Raw genomic sequence first — 16,325 nt, 5'->3', positions numbered from 1 at the left:
GGCCCTTCATTTCCAATGCTTCCGTGTCTCCCATAAAACAGAGGTAGAACACCTTGTTCTGTCAATTATTCAGATAGCAGGAGAGCTATATACCTTCCTCTCTCCCCGCTACCCATCCACCAGTATTCACCAAGCACCTGCCGTTCTGGGCGGCCTGGTGTATATTAACACACAAAAGGACACATACGTCAGCCCTCCTGGAGTTTACGCGAACGTGGGGGAACATATGCATGACAGGTGATAAGCATAATAGCTAAGTATTCTGGGGCGCCCGGGTGGCTCAGTCGGTTGAGCGTCGGACTTCAGCTCAGGTCATGATCTCGCGGTTCATGAGTTCAAGCTCCGCATCAGTCTCGTTGCTGTCAGTGCAGAACCCGCTTTGGATCCTCGGTCCCCCTTTCTCTCTCTGCCCCTCCCCTGCTCCCAGTCTCTCTCAAAAATAAATGAACATTAGAAAAAATAACTACTCAGTACTTAAAATGGAAATAAGTGCATGATGGGGAAAAAGGGGGGGGGGGAACCAAGAGCAAGGCGAGGGGGAACCAAATTACAGAATGGCAAAGGACCCTAAAAATGACGTAGGGCAGTGATTGCCAAGCATTTTGGTCCCAGGATTCCTTACATTGTTAATGTTTCTTGGGTCTGTGGTTTCTACCAATTTTTACCGTATTGGAAATCAGAACTGAAGAGTGTTTAAAATATTTATTTAAAAATAATTACAGTGAAACTATTACATGTTCACATGAATAACATTTTTTTTTTTTTTTTAATGAAAGGGGAACGATGTTGTAAAACAACAGACAATTAGTGTGGAGCCTGGCATTGGTTTGCATTTTTGTAAATCTTAATGCCTGGCTTGACAGGAGGCAGTCGGATTCTCACATCTGCCTCTGCATTCAATCCGTCGTATCACACGTCATAAAGCCTCTGGAACACTCCGTGTGCACCATGGAGCAAGAGTGGACAAGGCAAGTGACTCTTATGAAACGACTTCTGACCCCACAGGGCCCCAGAAGTGGCTCAGGGACCCCCTCCCCCCCAGGGGTTCCTAGGCCACACCTTGAGAACTGCTCTGCTGTATTCTGATCTCATTTTTCAGATGAGGACATCAAGGTCCTGAAGGGGACGGTGTGTTTCTGAGGTCTCCCAGCATGAACCAAGGACCAGACCCGCAACTTTCCACCTTAGCCCGGGATTCCCTCCCCAGTATGATGTTTATTCGCAGCTGGATTATTTTAATGCAAAGCAAATGCCCAGATATTTAATTATGATCACGAGGAAGTTGCAGCTTTTGAAATAAATACAGTACAAGCCCAATGGCCACACACACACACACACACACACACACACACACACACTAAGGTAAGTTGCAGGGGCCCCAGAGCACAGCTGCTAATCGTATGTTTATTACCCCGTCTAGTTCACTGGCTCATATTTGCACAATGGCCCCTTTGTGTGCTTTGACAGCCTGTGTGTTTTAGGTGTGTCCTTGTGTACGGTAAGAGGAGTCAGTACAATAACAGTAAATATTCCTTTTGATGGCTGGAACAAAGGTGATTTAAACTGAATCTCGATGGGAGGAGGGGAGGTCACGAGCTGCCCTGTGCCAGCCAGTCACACTCGGAAGATCATGCTGTCTTCTGGGTGGGTGACTATCATACGCCTTGACCTCCAGTCCCGGGAGGCACTGACTTGGATTCATCAGAGCCAACTAGTGAGACTAGACCGACTCCTCTGGTTTAGGGTCCATGGGGACATGGCTGCCAGTGGTCACCACCAACTTCTGGATTCTATTGGAATGAGTGTGCTCTGAACAAACAGTGCCTTCTCGGAGCTCGCCAGGTGTCGTAGGCATTAGTCATCCAGATGTTATCAAGACGTAGAAAGTTCTGACAGGGCTGGGGATGAGTCACCGGACCCATCAAAGACCCACGAGATAAACAGAAAGTAGAAGAATCAATACGCTGCGCTTTGCTCGATGGGCCTGGCTGGGATTGCACAAGCAGAGGTTTCGCCACCCAGAAGGTGACGTCCCGGTGGCCCCCAGCCTGGCACCCCAGCCTTCGGGGCCGTGGAATTGGTGGGTGTCTCTGACTCTGTGATGGTAGCCCACTGTTGATTCGCCAGTCTCTCATAGTAGATCTGCTTTGGGAATGTGAACGTGTCAAACCAGCCAATGGGCTTCTGGAAAGGAGTAAAGGGAAGGAGGCATCTTCCAGAGAAGGGAATGCTACTGGAAATAAGGTCAACTTCAGAGAGTTTAAAGTTTATTCTTTTTTTTTTTTTTTTTAATTTTTAACATTTATTTATTTTTGAGACAGAGAGAGACAGAGCATGAACAGGGGAGGGACAGAGAGAGAGGGAGACATAGAATCGGAAGCAGGCTCCAGGCTCTGAGCTGTCAGCCCAGAGCCCGACGCGGGGCTCGAACTCATGGACTGCAAGACCGTGACCTGAGCTGAAGTCGGACGCCCAACCGACTGAGCCACCCAGGCGCCCCTAAAGTTTATTCTTTTAACAAACAGCTTTGACTAAGAACCTGTATTTTCCGATTTTATTTAGGTATTTTTTAGACATCTTATTTTTTTAGACATTTTTGACGTGATAAAACAATTTGGTTGATATAGCTTTTATGGCCATTGTAAATTTGAATTATTAACTATTTACCATGTTTATGGAGACTCTGGAGTAGCCATAAAAAGACATTTAATGCACTCTCTTCGATAAAATAAAAAATTAATTTTCCACGTCTCCCTTTCAAATTCTCAACTCTTTAACTGATTTTGTTCATAAAGCAACATTATAACTAAGCATAGATGGGAAAAATCTGGGCCTATAAATGCTATCTCATGCTAGCGTTCCATGCTAATGTCCATGTAAAAAAAGTTGGTGCTTTAGAACTTAGAGGAAGTATATAGACCAAAGTTAGAATAATATGAATAGTTTTGCACCATGTTTAATGCTGATATTGAATAGTTTAAAGAACATGGGCTTATTTCTATTGAAATGACATTTGAATATCCTTCTCTCTCTCACAATAAGAACTTGACATCCTTGTTAGTGACATTGGGTCCTAGAACATCACTTATGATTACTCATATACTAGATGTTAATTTTAGGCTCTCTGCTTCGGGTCACTATCGTGGGTCTAAGATGAGAAGTCTTGCTTTTGTGTTCGCTTGACCAAGTCATTGCTTCTCTTTTCCTGTATCATGAGGACTTGGCCCCGTTACGTAATTTATCATGTTCGTAAGAACATTCTAGATCTACCTGAATCAGATGCCCCGTTTTCCCCAGTGGTATAACATGGCGAGGGTGAAAACGCAGGCCTCTTAGTGATACACGTTCTTGGTTCTCCCTTACACCATTCACTCAGCAGGTAGTAGGGGCTTGGTAGAGATTTGCTGAGTGAAAGCCAGGCACAGATTGCAGAAGGAGCAATAAAATTTGTTATGATGTCATTAAACCATAAATTTTACGAAAAAAAATCCCCATCTTGCTAGAGGACACCTTTCATAAAATAGTTACTTTGTAGTAGCATCAGGCTTATCAGGAAATGCGGGAATTTCAGGAGCAACCTGGAAAAAGTCAGGGGAGATACAGATACAGAGGCTGAACCCCAGCAGTGCTCTCAGCCTTTTTCAGCACGGCCCTCAAGGAAGAAGATCATATAAGGCCCCCGGAACCACCATCGCCCTGGCCTGGAGGGCCAAAGTGGTCACTAAACTCTGCGGCTTTTGGTATTGTCGAAGTCAATTATCGACCGGAAAGAGCTTCTCTTGCCCAGAGACCATGTGTTTGGCAAACCCAAACAGATAACTTCCAGGTTCCTGTAAATGCCCTGCTTGCCCAGAAATGCAATGTACCCAGTCGGCCAATCCCCAAACACCAAGCCAACTCTGGGCTCCGCACTTTACTTCCTCATTTCTTATTCCTTATTCTTTATGCTATAAAAGCTTTCTAACATCTGCCTCATTTCCCAGTTCCCTTGATGGAGACAGACTGTCCTCTTGATAAAGTGTTAACATTTGTATCACCTCACTTGTCTTCTTTAACCATTTAAAAACAAATATCTTCGGGTCCTGTTAACAGATACATGGAGGGATATTAAAAACGTTGAGTTTATCTGAGCAGAACTCTGGACTGGGCAGTGCTAAGCTGGAAGCTGTAATGTGTCCCCCACCACCCTCTCCTTCCCCGACCCACAGGCCCCAGGGGAGAGAGGGTGTGGGAGCAAAGACGGGAATTGGTTGATTGCCTATCACTTAAAGCATGGTTGGCTGTTTGTGACTGGTCATCCTTAGGCTTCTATTTTATACATTTGAGGCATTTCCGGGTTTAAATTTTGTTTTGCTACCTAAGCCGCCAGGGTAGTAGAGCCCCTGCAATCTAGTAGCTTCTTTGTTTAACTTAACAGGCTAAGCTGCCAAGTTTGGGACTGGAAACCTGTGAAAACTTAATTTTTGAACTCAACCTTAAGAGAAAGAGGTGAAAAGCAGCCACATTTGGACCCATATATAGATCTTCCTCAACAACAGGGACACATCCCAATAAACCCACCACAACTTGAAAATATAAGTCAAAAATGCATTCCTACGCCTACCTACCTAACCGTGGCTTAGCTGAGACTATCTTAGACACGCTTAAATGAGAATGCTTAATGTTAGCCCAAAGTGGGGCAAAATTATCTGACATAAAACTTATAATAAAGTGTTGAATTATCTCGGGTAATTTTGAAGCAGCATCATGAGAGAGTATGTGCATATCGCTAGCCTGGAAAAGATGAAGATTCAAACTGTGAAATCTGGTTCCTCCTGAACACACATCCCTTTCACGCCATCACAAAGTCACAGAGTTGTAAGTAGACCCCCATTGTAAGTTGGTGGCCATCTGTACAGTAGGCAGAACTTTGATTTATTTTTGTTTTTCTACAACTGGATATTTTCCTTTTTTTTTTTTTTAATGTTTGCTTATTTTTGAGAGGGAGAGAGAGAGAGAGACAGAGCCTGAGTGGGGGAGGGGGAGAGAGAGAGGGAGACACAGAATCTGAGGGAGGCTCCAGGCTCTGAGCTGTCAACACAGAGCCCGATGTGGGGCTCGAACCTGTGAACTGCGAGATCATGACCTGAGTCAAAGTCGGATGCTTAACCAACTGAGTCACCCAGGCGCCCCTACAACTGTAATTTCCATTAGTGGTACACTAGAATGTAATTCAATTCGGCGGCAACCAGTGGTATTAAATGCTCACACTATACAAAAGCTTTGTTCTGTTTCAGATGTATTTTGATAGGCGGCCAGACAGCATAGATTAGATCCCGGGTCAGATCTTGTCTCTGTCAACTCAGTCGTTGTGTGACCTCAGCTGGGGGCTGACCCTCTCTGGGCCTCAGATGTGATATGGGAAGCACAGCAGCTACCTCAGTGGTGTTGTGAGACTCAGTGGCCATACTGAAGGTGAATGGCTCTGTCTGTCTGCGTATCTATCCATCATCTGTGTATTTGAAAGAGTGCTTCACCTACCTCCATTTTGACCTCAGTCTATTTTTCTAAGTCCTTCCTTCCAGCTTATCTTTGCTGACTTAAAATGAACAAAACTTTTAGAATTGCTAAAAGAAAGAAAGAGAGTTTTCTTTGAGCCCAAGTTGGGACGGCTGTCTGGGAACCATGCTCTTTATGGGGAAGAAAGTGCTCCGGAGAATGAACAGATTTTACAGAGGTATGTGCTTTTTTTACATCTTGTAACAGCTCAAAAGATTATAGATTAGCATATAGGCAGGAATTGCGAGTTTTAACATCAAGGAATGCATAAAGCAGGAGCCCCGATGGATATCTCTAGAACAAGATGGTTGTCCTTTTGGCTGCTCATTCACAAAGCAGGTGTACAGTCCGTGGGGGGTGGATCATAAACCAGGCTCTGGGTTTGAACAAAGTTTATGTACGGTCACGCTGATTTAGAAAGAAATCTAAAATGGTTTCCCTTATATATCAGACTTTTAGAGCGCTTTTCTCTCGTCATTTCTTAACTCGGGCAAAGGACCCAGCGGGCAAAGCATCCCTTGATGGAAACCGAAATTACCCCCTCAAGCCACAGGGAACTGCCCTGAGCCTGCAAGCCCCCACGTGATTGACCTCAAGATAACGATCCACCTGACCTTGGCTGTCCAGCTGCATGTACCCACCCACCCTTGTCCCACATTTCCCTTGTATAAACCTGGAAGTGTTTTCGGTACTTTGGAGACAACCCCTGAGATGTTAGTCAGCTGTCTTCCCAGTGTTGGCGTCCCTGAAATAAATTCCTTTCTGTGTCGCCACCAAACGTCTCTCTGCCTTTGGATTTTGTCAGCGGAAAGTGGCCGAACCTGATCTCTTTGGGATTCCTGGAGCTAGGTGTTCTTATATCCTTGGGCCCCAGTTACATTATCCATCTATCTATCTATCTATCTATCTATCTATCATCTATCTGTCGCATAGTCTATAGACCAGGCCACATGTACAGTGTTTTGGAACAATCTATGCTGGAAACCCACGTGTGGTCATTGGCCACACTGTATCCCCAAATGACCGGATGCTATGCTTTTGTATAAAGTAGCATTGTTTACAGGCCTCTAATTTGAGAGCCTAGTCAATTGTTGGAAATTTGAGAATCTGGTAGAACGTAGTTAAAGTGAAAAACTGAGAAGAAACTGAAGACATTATTTTCTTGTCTTTGTTCTGTCCCACTGCTGGTAATAGAATAGGAGTGACTTTCCAAAGTTCAGTTTAATTACGTCAGACAAAGGAATGAATCAACTTACTATGGTAAGGAGGGGCATACGACTTGGACTGTTAACAGCCTGTTTCTTTCTTTAGGAAGTGGGTCTGGAGTCCTGGACATCCCTGCAGGGCTGTGCCTGGATTAAGGAGACAATGTTCGCTCTGAGCTGAGCTGGGCAGGAGCTAATACTTCAGCAAAGCCTATTTCCCACTTCTCCAAAGACCTTCTTTAAATTATGTAAATAGGAATTATTTTGATTTAAATGGAATCTGATGCTTAGTTAACAATGATTTCTCTGGGGGCACCTGGGTGGCTCAGTTAGTTGGGTGTCCAACTTTGGCTCAGGTCAGGATCTCAAGGTTAGTGGGTTTGAGCTCTGCGTCGGGCTCTGTGCTGACCGCTCAGAGCCTGGAGCCAGCTTCGGATTCTGTGTCTCCCTCTCTCTCTGCCCCTCCCCTGCTCATGCTCTCTCTCTCTCTGTCTCTCAAAAATAAATAAAATGTTAAAAAAATAAAAAAAAAAGAACAATGATTTTTCTGGCAAACTCAAAGTAAACCAATGGGTGAAAATGAATTACAGTCTTGAAAACCTTCCTCTCTGATAAGGACTTTATCAGTATGACAACCATCAATGAGAGAGGTACACGGTCCCCCCACCTCCAACTCCCCCACCCCCTTTCCCCCACAGAACTTTATTTAACTAATGCATACTAGATTTAGGATGCTGAATTAACCCCTTGCTTGTAAAAGTCTTCTATCTATGATTCCAGATTCCTGCAGCCATTTGTAGCCAGCGCAGCTGAAATTCTGAGCAAGGATTTTTGTTTCTAACTGAGATCCTTTCTGCAGGTCTCAGTCTAAATGTCACTTTTCAGGAAGGGTTTTCCTGACCTCAGTCCTGTTCAAATCAGAGCCGAGTGACCCAGAAGGCTTCTAGCAGTGGCTTGATAGGACAGGTGTTCCGGCATGCTCCAAGAGCAGAAAGAAATTTTTGCAAAGTTCAAGGTCGTCCCTCCCCACCACCCCCTTCCCTTTCCTCCCCCGCTATTATAAGTGTCACAGAGGTTTTGGGTTCCACCTAGTTATTTCCTTTATAGGCAGAACCTTCATGCCTGCTTTGTCCTCAGGTGCACGAGCGATGCCCATGGATAGGCCACCTCCCCACAAAGGTCTGGTTTCTGTTACGACGCAACATCTTTCTTCTGGCACAGTGAAGTCAGACGGAGAGCCAGGAATGCAGGTCCGAATTCCAGCCCTTTACGCGGCGGCGCTGCATTCCTGGTACAGACATTAACCACAAGTTGTTACATGGAATGACAAGAGAATTCTGTTAATTTCACCGTATCTGAGTATCTCCTCATTCTCATGAGGAATTAATTTGAGAGTAATACATACACCCAACACAATGAACTGTGATCTTAGCGATTATCTCCTGAATAGACCCCAGGAGGGGTGAAGGTGGTGGTAGATCCGGGTAGTAAGGTGAGCGGAATTGCATTCTGGAAGCATCTTTCTGGCCACCGTGTGGAGAACCGAGGCAGCAGAGAAGCCTGTCGGTGTGAGGCTCGGGTAGGGAAGGGAAGTGGACAAGGGAGCGTTGCTGAGTCCGTGTTGAGGGCAAAGTCTGTATTCTGGAAATTCGTGAGAAAGGAACAAAACAGACCCACCAATTGACAAGCACCAGACCACATTACAGGCTAAGGAACAACTGAAGGTGATGGTTAAAATAATCAAAATAACTAAACAAAATAAGCGAAGTCTACCCAAATGGGAAAAGCCAAGGCTGTTTACTCTGAGGCGGCCATGACGGGGGAGTCGGCCACCATCGCCCTGTCTTGACAGAACCGCAGAGGTGGGTGGAGGAGAGGGAAAGCTTCGTAGTGGAGGAAAGAGAAGGCTCCAGGGGCGCCCTGAGGAAGGCTATCTGCCCGGGGAAGCTTCAGGTTGCTGCCTAGAAGCGGGGCGTCTCCTGTGATTGGTGACAGGCGCCTGTTTAGCTTTCTGGGGTGTGTTGGGCCTAAATCGGAAGGAAGGACGGGAAAAGCGTCAGTTATTGATGAGGCGCTGGCCCCTTTGGGCTGCTCGTTACAGAGATTGTTGCCTGCCTTCCCGGATTGTCGGTGGAGAAATCGGTTTTGCCTCTTGCAGCAGGCTGGCTACCCGGGCTGATTTCTGTAGGTAAGCGGTTGTTTTTCTGGGCAGATGGTTGCAGATTGTGGGTCGTTCTGCTTTTGTACTTGGCGTGGCCCTTCTCCCTTTGTATTTTTAGTGTCTTGCGTCCCGAATGAGAGACTTTTTAAGGAATCCCTTGACGTGCATCCACAAGCCAGCAAAAGCTCTGGAAGATGTGCGCGAGAGGCTGGTTGAAGTCGGGCACTTGCAGGTGGGGGCAGGGTGTGCTGAGCCAGGCGCGGTCTTCGCCTTGAGAGTAAAGCAGGTGAACTGGGGCATCCACTCCTGCAACTTTGGGAGCAGGAAGAGAGCTGGAAACGAAGCCTGGTGCCATCAAAGGTAGGGAGTCCAGCAGGAGGCCCCTGCCACCACGTGAGGCTCCCAACTGGCTGCACCTGTTGCATCCACACGACTCCTGAAACAGAATGCTACGGGCACCAGTGACAGTCACAACAAAGTTTATTGCCACGAGAGGTAAGGCAAACCGATCGATCGGGACCGGAGCTCTTGACCAGAGTGCGGTCTCGAACAGCTGGGGTTCAGAGTTTTTATAGCCGACCACATCGTCTTATTATCACCTGGGAACAGAACAAAGGAATAGTTCCCAGGTAGAAACAGTTCAAACAGGCCCTTGCCCCAATCCAATCAGGCGCTAATCCATCCTTTGACTGATAGGATAAGGCTGTTATCTCTTAACCTATAGTGTTAAAACAAAGCTGTTATTTCTTAAGGCTACAGGTAAGCCCTACCCTTACACACCCTCAGTGCGCAGGTGAGCTAGAAGTGTCACCCACCACAACCACCGGGGAACCACCGGGAAAACAGCCTCTCTCGAGCCCCCCGCTTGGCCCCACAGATGTATAAGGGTCATGGAACCATGACTATAGAATTCACCTTCCTGTGGCTCACACAAAGAATATTTACCCACGTCGTGCAACACGTCCCGGGCTAAAAGACAAGCCCCATGAATTTCAAATGACTAAGTCACACACCACAGTCTCTAGCCACGAGGCTATTAAGTTAGAAATCAATGACCAAAAGGTAAGCGGAAGAGAACCACGTGGTGGTGGTTTAAGAAACACAGTTGTACCTCATTTACGAGTGTTCCGGTCAAACACGTGGTCTTTGCTAGCGCCGCCAGACCAGGCACCACAGACAGGGCAGCTTCGATAACATCAACAGAATTTACCCGTTCCTAAACCCTGCCATTCATTGGCTACTTTTCTCCACATACAGTTTATTTATTTTCTTTCAGAACATAATTTTATGCGTTCGCTTGACTGATCCTGCCTAGATGCTGATAAGACATTATTTCTGGGTGTGTCTGTGAGGGTGTTTCCAGAAGAGGTTAGCCTTTGGTTTGGGAGACTAAGAGAAGAGAGTTGCCTCACACATGGGGATGGGCTTCATCGAACCTGTTGAGGGCCCAAAGAGAAGAAAAAGGCAGAAGAAAGGCAAAGTCTCTGGATTTCTCTTTTTGAGCTAGAACACCCAACTCTCCTGCCCTCGGACATCAGACCTCCCAGACTTTATTTTGGGGGGCGCCTGGGGGGCTCAGTCGATTGGGTGTCTGTCTTTGGCTCAGGTCATGATCTCGCAGTTTGTGAGTTCGAGCCCCATGTCAGGCTCTGTGCTGACAGCTCAGAGCCTGGACCCTGCTTCCGACTCTGTGACTCCCGCTCTGTCTGCCCCTCCCCCACTTGCACTCTGTCTCTGTCTCTCTCAAAAATGAATAAACATTAAAAAATGTTTAATAAAATAAAAAAATCTTTTTATTTTTATTTTTGACAGAGAGAGAGAGAGAGAAGAGAATGAGCAGGAGAGGAATGGAGGGAGAAAGAGAGAATCTTAAGCAGGCTTTACACTCAGCAGGGAGCCCAACTTGGAGCTTGATCCTATGATGCTGGGATCATGACCTGAATGGAAATCAAGAGTCCGACACTTAACCAACTGAGCCACGCAGGCATGCCCTCTGTTAAAATTTTTTGGTAACAGCTTTATTGAGCTGTAATTCACATACTGTACAACTCACTCAGTGGTTTCTACTATATTCACAAAGTTATGCAACCATCACCCCAATCAAGTTTAGAATATTTTCATTACTGCACAGAGAACCCCTGTCCCTTTTAGCTATCCTCTTTTTTTAAAATTTTATTTATTTATTTTGAGAGAGAGAGAAAGAACAAGCGAAGCATGAGAGAGGCAGAGAGAGGGAGAGAGAATCCCAAGTAGGCTCTGCACTGTCAGCGTAGAGCCCGACGCAGGGCTTGAACCCACCCGCCATGAGATCATGACCTGAGCCGAAATCAAGAGTCAGATGCTTAATGGACTGAGCCCCCCAGACACCTCTTCTTCAGTTTTCTTCTACTTCAGACCCCCTTCTGCCCTCCCCTAGACCTAAGCAATCACCCATCATCTACTTTCTGTCTCTATAAATATGACTCTTCTGGGGATCCTGGGATCACACCGTAGGCTTTTCTGGTTCCCCAGCTTGCAGACGGTGTCTTGTGGGACTTGTCACCTCCATACTGCGTGAGCCCCTTCCCATTTCCCACCCTCTCTCATGCATCATACATCTCCTATTGGTTGTTTCTGGGGAGCCCCGGCTACTACACATACTTATCTATTTCGCCTGAGATGCCAGAGTTGGTTTTGATACTTGGAATCCTCAAACCCCAACTAACTTGGACTTGCATCTCTGCTCTACCACTGAACAGCCATACGACCCAGTGTGAGTAACTTAACCTGTCAGAACTTTAAGTCCTTCACCGGCAAAGGAAGCATAATAATGAAAACTAAAAATGCAAAAATGCCGAGGAGATTAAATCGGATAAAACATATAAATGGAATATCCATCACTGTCTCAGAAGGGATTCATAGCTCCCCTAAGCAGAGCCACCGTTATTATTTAGAATGAGCACCATGATTTAGGCTAGATTTCGTATGGATTATTAACCAAAACAGTTGGCTGTGCTCTCTTTCAGAATTGCTAGAGGGGGGAGATTACAACTTCTCTCAGTATACCTTCCAGGAATTCCATCATTTCTTCCTATAAGCTAGATCTTCTAACCCTCTTGCTGTGACCTGATTCTGAGGAAGAACAAGAACATTAGTCACCCCTACTGCTCAGTCAAAATCCTGAATATATTTGAGTACATGGGAAAAAAAATCTTTGCCTTACCACACACATGGCCAGCTCTTTTTTTTTTAAATAATGTTTATTTATTTATTTTGAGTCAGAGAGGAGGGGCAGAGAGACAAGGAGAGAGAGAATCCCAAGCAGGCTCTGTTCCCAACACGGGAGCTGGATCTCATGAACCCATGAATTGTGAGATCACCACCTGAGCTGAAATCAAGAGTTGGATGCTTAACCGACCGAGCCACCCAGGCTCCCCTGTCAGGTCTTTTTAAACTTCTCTCATGGGCATTATTCTCACGTGGGCCATCTTGGTTAGTGGTTTTCTTTGTTCACTATCCAGGTCAAGCCTCTTGTGTTCTTGTGTGTCAGTTGTTAGAACTGTGTCTGTAAAACCTTGTATGAGAAGGTGCTAATGTGTTTTAGAATGTCAGGGTTTATTAACATTATGATCTAGCTGTTGGAATTGTTTCTGTACAGTCCGTGTTCCTTTTCTCCTTAATATGGTCCAGGATTATTTCCAGCAGTGCCTTCTTTTCCATTAAAAAAAAAAAAAAAAAAGAAGGACCCAAAGCAACACCAAGTTATTTTCTCACAGTTCTGGAGGCCAGAAGTCGAAGATCAAGGTGTCTGCTTGTCTGGATTCTCCTGAGGCCTCTCTGCTTGGTTGAAAATGGCCCTCTTCTCACTGTGTCCCCACGTGTCACCCCTGTAATTTCCTATTCTTATTAGGATGGCAGTCTGATGAGATTAGGGACCACTCTGATGACCCCACTTTAACCTAATTACTTCCATAAAGATCCTGCCTCTGGATACAGTCATATTCTGAGTTATTGGGGTTAGGGTTTCAACATGCATATTTTGAGGAGATACAATTCAGCACAAAACCGAATCTGGGGTGGGGTGTCTCTCTTCCAATGAATCTGAGGAGGGCGTCCCTTTGACCGCTTCAAGCAACAGAATAGGGCAGAAGTGGTGCTGTGCCAGTTCCCAGGTACAGACCTTAGACTGACAGTTTCTTTCCCCCGACACTCTCTGGGAACCCTGAGCCACCTTGAACTAGTCCAACCATCCTGAGGCCATGGTGCAGCAGATACCCTATGTAGATACTCCGGTCTCAAAAGTCTCACCTGCACCTGACCTCCTATCCATCCCTGCCAAGATGCCACATGAGGGAGGTTGTCCTCCAGACCAGCCCATCTATCATCTGAATAATTGAATATCACCAGTCACCTGGGCCAGCTCTTAGGGGAGCAAAAGAATCATCCAGCTGAAAGTTGCACAGATTCATGACCCATAAAATCACAAGAGAAAAGAAGATACTATTTTAAGCTTCTAGTTATTTTTTTTCAATGCAGCAATAGATAAACAAACCAAAAGCTCAAGGAAGAAATCAAAATGGAATTAGAAAATAGATACGGGGTGCCTGGGTGGCTTCAGTCAGTTAAGCGTCCAACTCTTGATTTTGGCTCAGGTCATGACCTCATGGTTAGTGAATTTGAGCCCCCCGCTGTCAGTGCAGAGCCTGCTTGGGATCCTTTCTCTCTCCCTCTTTCTCTGCCCCTCCCCTTCTCCCTCTCTCTCCCTCTCTCTCTCATTAAAAATAAATAAATAAACTTAAATAAAAAGAAAATATTTACAACCGCATGATTAAGAAAATACCAAACTAGGGAAATGCAGCTAAAGCAGAACTTAGAAGCATATTTATAGCTTTAAGTATTTATATTGGGGGAAAGAGCTAAAAATGAATGGGCCAAATATCCATCTTTTTTACCTTTTTTTTTTTTTAATTTTTTTTAACGTTTTATTTATTTTTGAGACAGAGAGAGACAGAGCATGAACGGGGAAGGGGCAGAGAGAGAGAGGGAGACACAGAATCGGAAGCAGGCTCCAGGCTCTGAGCCATCAGCCCAGAGCCTGACGCGGGGCTCGAACTCACGGACCGCGAGATCGTGACCTGAGCCGAAGTTGGACGCTTAACTGACTGAGCCACCCAGGCGCCCCTAAATATCCATCTTAATATACAAGAGAGACAAGAGCAAAATAAATAAACTTGAGATCCAAGCCTGTAGATTAGATCTTCGAGAAGTCTGTGGGACTCCTGAAATTGCAAAATTCTGTGTGCCTGTGATAAAAGGATCTCAATAGATTTACAGCATTTTTATGTACTAGTTCTTCTGACTTCCCTATTTAATTTTGTGAATTGCTGCAGCCACTGTGGCTGTGGCTACAGAGGTTACTGTTGCTTCTTGTATGTGTGTCTGTGTTTGCACCTGTTGTTCATTTCTCTTCCTTGCTAAAAGGTGGGGAGTCTTTCAATTTAACCATAAAAGTCATGCAGAAAGTGCACAGCACTGTTCATTTTCTCAGCTCTGCGCTCCAGAATGGGTTCTTTCACCTGGCCCGCTCTGGGCCACCATTTTTACCTGAGTACGTAAAGGGCCTTAATGGGCCTCAACCCCCATCCACTGTGGGCTATCTGACTTTGGCTGTCATCCTGACATTGAGTGCCCTCTAGGATCTGGCCCCCATCCACCTTCACAGCCTTCTATTCAGAATGCACCTGGGGACAATCTTACACTTGCTAGCTTTTACTGCCTGTCATGCCCTGCACAGACCCGTCAGGTCCCTCCTCTCCCCAACCCCCACCACTCTCTATCTCATATGTGCTGATAGGAAGGAGTCTCAAGGAGGTAGAAGGGCAGGGACTCTAGGGGAAGATTGGCCTGAATGTAAATTATGGCTTTACCTCTTACTGGAAGTCACCTTGGGTGCATGATCATACCTAGTTCAAATTCCGTTTCTTTGCTACTATGAAGATGAAAGGAGGCTACTTCTCAAAAAGTGAAGCATAGAGTTACCATCTTAATGAGAGATTTCACTCCTAGGGATGTATCCAAGGGACATGAACATGTATGTCCATAGAGAGACTTGTACACGAGCATTCACAACAGTAATATTCATAAGGGCCCCAAATAGAAACAACCGAGATGCCCATCAACAGATGGATGTCTTGTGATATATACACAATAAATTGTGATATATACATGCAGCGGGACATCATGCAGTTGTAAAGAATGTGAATGAATCCTGAAAATATTGTGCTAAGTGAAAGAAGCCAGCCACAAAAACCACATGGTGTATAATTCCATTTATATGAAGTGTCCAGAAGAGGCAATTATATGGGGACAGAAAGTAGGTTAGTGGTTGCTTGGGACTGAGGCTGGATAGATAATAGGATGACCGCTCTTAGGAATGGGGTGTCTTTTTGAGGTGATGGAAATATTCTGAGAAAGAAACCAGACACAAAAGGTCACATATGGCATGATTCCGTTCATTTGAAATGCCTGGAGGAGGCCCATTCATAGAGACAGAAAGCAGATGAGTGGTTACGGGAGGAAGGAAGAGGAGAATAAGGAGTTCCTCTTTGATGGGTAAGGGGTACTTTGTCAGGGTGATGAAAAAGATTTAAAACTGGAGAGAGTTGGGGGCTGCACAACATCGTGGATGTACTGAATGCCACAGAAGCGTGCACTCTAAAGTGACTAACTAGGGGCGCCTGGGTGGCGCAGTCGGTTAAGCGTCCGACTTCAGCCAGGTCGCGATCTCGCGGTCCGTGAGTTCGAGCCCCGCATCGGGCTCTGGGCTGATGGCTCAGAGCCTGGAGCCTGCTTCCGATTCTGTGTCTCCCTCTCTCTGACCCTCCCCCATTCATGCTCTGTCTCTCTCTGTCCCCAAAATAAATAAACGTTGAAAAAAAATTAAAAAAAATAAAAAATAAAATAAAGTGACTAACTGTATGTTATGTGAGTTGCACCCCAATTAACAAAAAAGATGAAAGGAATCAGTGGCACACGGTGAGTGTTCAATGACTATTAACTGCCGTTGTTTTTGTCTTATTTAGCATCCTTCCCACTCTGTCACCGCATTCATGTCAAAAGTCCAATGGAGTCCCGCCCCATTCCCAGAGGACCAGCCGTCCTGGGGCTGGGCGAGCTATAATCTCTCTTTTGGAGCAACCACATTTTACATCACCCAGATTAAAGTGTACCCACTTTCCATCTTCAATGTTTTCCTTAAATGTAAAATAATTTGAGAACATTAAAAAAAAAAAAACCACTGCTTTCAAAATTAGCTTACTACAAGTAGCTGGTTGAATCTGTTGCATTGTGCATATTTGAGAATTCTGAATTCTGGTGGATTGAGAAACACCAAGCTTTGCGGTTGTTTTCAAATGTAGTGGGCTTTGTGTGTATTCAAGTTC

At 45.4% G+C, this 16,325-nt stretch overlaps 1 long non-coding RNA gene across 1 annotated transcript; it reads left to right on the top strand.

The window, feature by feature from the left end:
- The first annotated feature begins 5,498 nt into the window (after positions 1-5,498).
- Positions 5,499-6,316, top strand: LOC147577620 (uncharacterized). The gene is made up of 2 exons (XR_015255875.1): positions 5,499-5,716; positions 5,990-6,316. It is a non-coding gene; the product is annotated as an uncharacterized LOC147577620 (long non-coding RNA).
- Positions 6,317-16,325: the final 10,009 nt, after the last annotated feature.

Source organism: Puma concolor, chromosome C2 (genome assembly GCF_028749965.1).
Source record: "Puma concolor isolate L17-30 chromosome C2, mPumCon1.1.hap2, whole genome shotgun sequence".
NCBI classification, from domain to species: domain Eukaryota; kingdom Metazoa; phylum Chordata; class Mammalia; order Carnivora; family Felidae; genus Puma; species Puma concolor.
This window is presented reverse-complemented; position numbering and strand designations above follow the sequence as displayed.